This window comes from Vipera berus, assembly GCF_964194415.1.
Source record: "Vipera berus genome assembly, chromosome: 2".
Classification (NCBI taxonomy): domain Eukaryota; kingdom Metazoa; phylum Chordata; class Lepidosauria; order Squamata; family Viperidae; genus Vipera; species Vipera berus.
Genome location: NC_138203.1, coordinates 20,562,289 through 20,569,620, shown reverse-complemented (window position 1 = coordinate 20,569,620; position 7,332 = coordinate 20,562,289).

The following is a 7,332-nucleotide window of genomic DNA, read 5'->3' as shown; positions in this document are numbered from 1 at the left end:
GATAAGTATGAGAATTGATACATTTAATGGGAGAAGGCCATTGTATTAAGGCATATTTTGGTTACACCTAGGTTTGCTTCAAAAATTAGTGACTAACAGTGATATGCATTAGACTGCACTATGTGCCCTTTGTCCATAACAGGGGGGAAAAAACCTGCTCCTGAATGGCAGTTTGGGATTTATGTAGACTGTGATGAAGTTAATATCCTGATGATCAGAAATGGCATGTGTCCTGGTCCCACTCTGCAGTACAATATTCTCTGGCAGTATGGCTCTGTTCTTATTTGGAATGAGACTCACCTCTGATCTTTTAGTCGCATATTATGGGGAATGATTAAAAAGTAAATGGGACCAAAAGCAAAGAGGGACACAAAAAACTAAAGCTGAATTTAGTATATCATTTAATTTCAGTTGAAATTTATTCTGTATGTTTAACACATTTACTCCTTTTTGTCACATAACAGTGATTGTTTAGAAGCATCTTTCGGAGAGGTTGTATAAGACACTCCCAAAGTTTTAATTTTACAGAACTACATTTGGTATTCTGGGCACAATTCAGCAAACATCTAGGCAAAGAAAGCCAACTTTTATGTTAGCTGCACACCTATGAATTAAATAATGAGTACAGTTTCTGTGGAAAATAATTTCAAGTAAAATTAGATAGGTGTAGTTAATTTTTTGAAGCTACAGCTGACTTTTATTTTGCAAGATTTTAGACTGGGGATTGTGTAGGGAATTAAATATGCTCTTAAGGTCCTATGAAGATGAACACTTTGAAGGAGGAGGAAAGATTGTGAACTTAAACACAGAATCATGATTCTCAATTGAAAGATTCAGTCAGTCAATTTCCTGGCAGGAAGAAATCGTACGCAATTCATATGTGTGCTTATTTGTATATTAAACCCCTATACCAGGGATAGGCAACCTCGGCTCTTTCATGACTCATGGACTTCAACTCCCAGAATTCCTGAGTCAGCATAGCTGACTCAGGAATTCTGGGAGTTGAAGTCCATGAGTCACAAAAGAGCCAAGTTTGCCTACCCCTGCCCTATACCTTCTGGAATGTGGAAGAAAAATGTTGAGGAAATCCTGGTTGCAATTTACCACTTCATTCACTAGTAAGCATATTAGTGTGAACAGAACAAACCCACTAAATGTAACCAGAGAAAAATGTGTAAGGCCCAAAAGGACAAAAGAAAATTGATTGAGGAATTACATACTATAATATGTAATTCCCATCTCCCCCTGCCTTTACTTTCCAGAGAGAGTCCCTTCTGAGATGCTTTGTATACACACACACACACACACACACAAACACACACACATCTCTTCTTCTCAGACCATAACCTAGGGCCCAGTGATTCCTCCTATCTCCCAAGGTTATTCTCAGAGCCCATTACAGGAGAGACTAGTCTTCCAGCTAAGGGAAAGGAGGGACAGAGAAAAAGAGGAACAAAGAGGGAGTCTCTTGCTTGTTATCTCCATTCTTAATATCCTTAATGATCAGTAGGAAAGCAGATGTGAAGAGAATATAGAATCACACAACCTAAAGCCTTCATCAGGCTTTTCTTTACATATTCATAGAACTTGCACTGGGAAACTCTTCCTTATTTGTCCATGGACTGACAGAAACTTGCAATCAATGTATGGTATGCTGGTCTGACAGCCGCGGACAGGAAAGTATTACAGAGGGTGGTGAGCACAGCACAAGACATTGTGGGCTGTCCCCTGACACCACTGGATGACATCGCCAGGGCTCGTTGCCTTGGAAGAGTGAGGAAGATTCTCAGGGATGACTCACACCCTGGACGGTATCTCTTTACTCTCCTACCATCCAGTAGGAGATATAGGAGTATAGCCAGCCGTACCAACAGGCTGAAAAATAGCTTTTATCCATGGGCTGTTAGGCTTTTAAATGGGATATACAGTAATCTCTGTGAACCTATGCAGAATTGACTTGGGAGGCCGGTGTGTGGTGTAGTTGGTTCACATGGTGTGATAGGATGGAGGGTTTGTTGTCACTGTGTGTTGGGGGGAGAGAGCATGGGGGGAGGCTCAGCTAATCTCAATGTACACATGTTGTACTTTGACAATAAAGGTTTATTTATTATTATTATTATGTCCATGCATACAAGACTCTTCATGAGAAAAAACCTGAAAGTGAGATTCGGCACCCTGTCACAACATATACCAAGGCTCTCTGTATAGCAACAGATGTGTTGATAGCCTACTCCACCTGTCATACTTTGAAAAGAAAAGTGAATCTCCATTGATTATAAAGGGACTTAACTTCAATCTTTTCTGCGGACTTTTGGTTAAGGAATTTCTAGCCTAGTTTTATCCTTTTTTTAAGTACAGAAAACTTCCGCATTTATAAAGATATACATCAAGAGATCAGATTCCAGATGTAATCTAAGGGCGAGTCAATTCCAAACAGTAGGAGCCAGACAGGAAAAAGTTGTAGTCCAAGTTGGAAGACACCAGTTTTGCCCCACACCCTTTTCTATTGTGTCTTTTCATATAGATAATCTCTCTGCATGTCTTTTCAGCAACTTGAATGGCCCTGTTAGTACTATGCATCAAAATTTCTGTGAGTAGAATGAATTAAAAGTTATTGGTTTATTGATCTCTGGATTTCATAGCTGCCCAGAGTCACTTGACAATGAGATGGGCAGTATTTAAATTTAATAAATAAATATAAATAAATTTAAGAGCACCACCTTGTACTAAATAATAAGCTTGATGGCTTGCAGAATACACATGTGTCCTATTTGCTCTATCATCTTCATGCTTAATGCTTTATACTCAGTATCATAGTGGAGTAACCCCTCAGCATACTGGTACCAGCAGTTCCACCAGTCCTGATATTCGATATCAAACATGTCAAACACAAGGCCCCGGGGCCGGATCCGGCCCACAAAGTGGTTTCATGTGGCCCGCGAAGCCATCCTGGAAACAGTGAGGGAACGGCCCCCACTGCCTTGGCCCTGGCCCAGAGACCCTCCTTCTGCCAGAGGCCCCCAGATCTGTCCCACTCCTGCCCAGGCCCCCATAGACACCCTTGATGCCAATGATGTAGAGCTGGCCACGCCCACCCAGTAGGCCATACACACTCTAGCCACGCCCACTCAGTAGGCCACGCCCACCCTGGCCATACCCACCCGGCCCCCTGAGGGCAACAGCAATGCTGATGCGGCCCTCAATGAAATTGAGTTTGACACCCCTGTTCTATATCAACTGTGATTCTGAACCGATACCTCTCTTATTCTACCAGCCTCCTTTATCATCTCCTCTTACTACCCAGATGAAGACAGCAGTGGCAGAAAAATTGTAGCATTCTTGCAATTACCAGCAACTACATCTTCTTCCTCCCTCAAATGCAAGAGAGTTGTCAGCTACATTTTGTCCAAACAGCAAAGGCCACTACAAGGACTGCACTGTCAAAAGTTGGCAACAACCACTGTTCATAGTGATCAATGATTTGATCACATACTTTACAATAATCTAAAGAGAAGTTGAGACTAGCCAATAGTGACCTTTTCAGGACCTTCCTTATGAATGTAAGGATTTGAACCTATTTTATCAAATATCAAATATTTTATCTCACTTCTTGGAAAAAATACTGTTAAAAAGAGCATGCGACTACTATTTTTTTTTTTATAAAAAGGGGGCAGTTCTGTGTCAAAGATTTTCCTCTTTACTTCCCCAAAATTTCTTCTTCACTTTTGTGTCATTACAGTGCATATTTTATTATTCCATCACAAATAGATTGTAAAAGAAGCATGGCCACATCGCCTATTATGTCTCAAAGTGAAGAAAGTTAAAATTATGGAGAGGAACAAGGTATGATTCTATAGGGTTACATTTTTCATTTTGGTTTTAAAGCAGAAGCTCCATAGTTCTTAATATATCACAACATACATATTGAGCCTACAATAAAATGTTCCTCCTGATGAGGGTGCCAGCTAATCAGCCAAATATTTTATTCAATGCAGGCATGAGAGAGAGAGAGAGAGAGAGAGAGAGAGAGAGAGAGAGAGAGAGAGAGAGAGAGAGAGAGAGAGAGAGAGAGAGAGAGAGAGAGAGAGAGAGAGAGAGAGAGAGAGAGAGAGAGAGAGAGAGAGAGAGAGAGAGAGAGAGAGAGAGAATGTACAAACACAAAGAAATATAAAATTCTATAGCCTTATAGTATCCTCACCCTTTGGGGCTGTTTGGCTGTTTTTCTTGTCCCACTAAACATTTATTGCAGCATATAGCCAAATCTGGCTGATCTAAAAAAAAAACCAATAACAACAATAAAACTGAATTTAGTTGATTAGTACTAGGATGGCCTAGGTCTCTAGGAAATCCCAGATCTGTATTCTAGATTAGGAAGCTACCTCAGAATTAGGCAGTGGTGGAAAAAAAACCACTTTTACTTATTGCCAGGAAAACAACATTATTGTGTCCATGCAGTCGTTGTGACTTGAGTCTAACTAAAAGTCTTTACCTTAACCATTGAGCTTCCAAAAGACTGCCTATTCTTATTTCCAGATTGTGTCAGTTTAGTTGCTTTTACAACTGAAATGAATTCTCTATTCTCCATCTACTTTTTCTGTAAAATAATTGCAGTTTAGGGTGGGGGAGGAAGTGAAGAGTTGGGAGTGGGAGTACAATGGAGATTAATTTTGAGAAACATTTTAGATAAATTTTGTGTTCTACTTTTTAAAAACATTAAAAAGAAAAAGGAACATCTGAAAATGTTGAGCCTAACCCATCAGTAACATTATGACACTACCACCATGATCTTTAAAGAAGTTTGGGAAAAAATTTCAATCCTGGATTAAAATGTCTGGTCATTGGTTAAATGCAATTTGAACTAATTTTTAGGAACAAATTCATGATATGGTATGTGCATTATTCTGGTCTCTTCCAGGCCATGTGCTAGAAAACTGTCCTCTTTGTCAGACAAAGAGCAGAACCTGTATGATGTAAATGATGGTGATATAAATCAGGTTTTATTGGTATCTCTTGTCGTTTGACCAGATTCCATTTTTTTGTTTCATAAAGCCTTGGATCAAGTAGTATATACTGAAATATTTTAAACACAATAACTACTGAAACAAATTCAATTTGAAGCCTAATAGGTCAGAGAAAGAAACATCTTGGGATTGAGGATTCATTTTTGCCATTACAGAACTTCTGATCAATTGCCAAGCAAAATAGGGGACGTTGTCCTGCATAAACTGAGAACTGGAGATTACCTTATTTGGGATCATGGTGGGTCAGCTTTCCTATACTCTGGAATTCCCTGATCCCAAATTCTATAACATCTTTTAGGTGCTTGTTGGAAACCCATATTTTCACCCTTCATGAAGGTGGCTTGGAGACTACTCTTCAGATTTTATTTTCTGTCTGCCACCATTGACAAGTCGTGGATAAAATTTATATATTTCATATATTGTTTGGGATCTTGCTTTTTTCACTGCTGTATTTTAACACTGTAGTAGTACTAAAAATAAAATACAAATACAAATCTGGTAGTACATAGATATAAGTAATATTTTCAGATCCATATTTTTCCTGTTATAAATTATAGTGAAACCTCCCAGAGTTTAAGTAAGCCTCTTTGTAATGAACCAGTTACGTGATATCCATTATTCACAAACACCCACAAAATGCAGAAGTATATCATTACAACAGCTTATGACATTTGCATGACAATGTCATTGTACAAAAGATGTAAGTCCTATGGTAATTTGATCCACTGGGTGTAAATTTCTTGTCTTGAGGTCTAGAAAATGGAGGTTTCTCAGAGTCATAGACTAACAGGCAGCATCTGCAGCCATAGGAGAGCATGTGCTATCTCTCAAGTGCATCTTTCACACATGAAGATCTGCCCATCGAACCTAGTCTTCAAGTAGCAGACAAGATATGTGAATTAACTACTGGCAGTTTGAAGAATGTCCTCATTTTGCTTTAGTAATTGCTTTATTAACTCTAGTATCTTGATTTAGAATAGAAAAATTAAAACCACATGCCCCACAGAGCTTCCCATCCCCTGAATTTATAGCCCTTAGTCCAAGCCATCAAAATCCAGTGACAAAATAGTTTAACACATCTATTTTGACTCTTTAAGTCTTCTTTGCCCAAGTCCATAGATGAAAAAATAGGCTACAACAATTGAATCTGCAACTACATTTATAGCATTTACAAACAGCAAGCAATCTATAGGGTTCAAACTGTACAACAGTGACTAATATTATTTAGATAATAGGACAAGATCTTAGAACATACAAACACTCACAATCTATTCTTCCTATTCAATGACCAACTTTCTCTGAAATTACTAGTAAATTGTAAAGATATTGTTTAAAACATATGTAGGCAGGATGTATATAATGGATGTAGTGTTCAGGTAAGGCCAGAACTCTTTACTGTATGTTGTAAAATACAAAGATTGTTAACATCAATAGGTTTGAAATCTACATTTGACTTTATTTTGAACATTTACACGCTTCCTGTCTGACAAAGGATACACACCACAAGGCTTTTGTTATGCAATTCCTTTGTCTCTTTTGCAGAATGTTATGAGGGTTTGTATATGCACAGAAGTTCTTACCTTCCTCTTGTTTTCCTACCATCTTCTTCTACCTTTTTTTCTTTTCATTGGAAAAAATAATTAAAATGGGAAAAGTCGAATAGCTGAAGGATGACTTTTGACCAATAGTACTATGAATGGTCCATCTGAAAAGCCAGAGATAATCACAGTGGTTGGTGGCTGCATGAAAATCAATGCCGGATAATAAAATGGCAAAAGCATTTACGGGGAATGGCTATAACTTAGGGAGAGAACAATTTCTTTCCATATAGAATAAAGGTGAAAACGTTTGTGCCATCAAAGTTTCAATGAGCACTTCCTAGACAACATAGCCAGTTGTGTTATATCACCAGAGTAGAACCATTTTTTTTGTCCCATTGTGGTTGACTGTGGGTATTTAAAAGAAAGAAGGCTTTATTTACTGGAGCAAAGTAAAGAAGTAACAGTAAAAAAAAAATCCCACCCATATGTGTAATGTGGTCCCATCTACTCTAGGATCCTGCAAAATTATTTAACAAAGGTCTTGGTCTCCCAGACATTACTCTATCTGATTTATGGCTTATGTTCTTATCTTGCACGAACCTTACAAGTTACAAACTATTTTTCCATGATGCATAATTAAACAAACCACGAAAGTAAGCAGCCCTAATGCCAGAAGAGCTGGCCTTTCCATGTGGCAGAGGGACATCTTAAACTGAAGGTTAAAATGAATGGTAGATAGTCCCCAGATAAAAGGAAGAACACCATAGGCT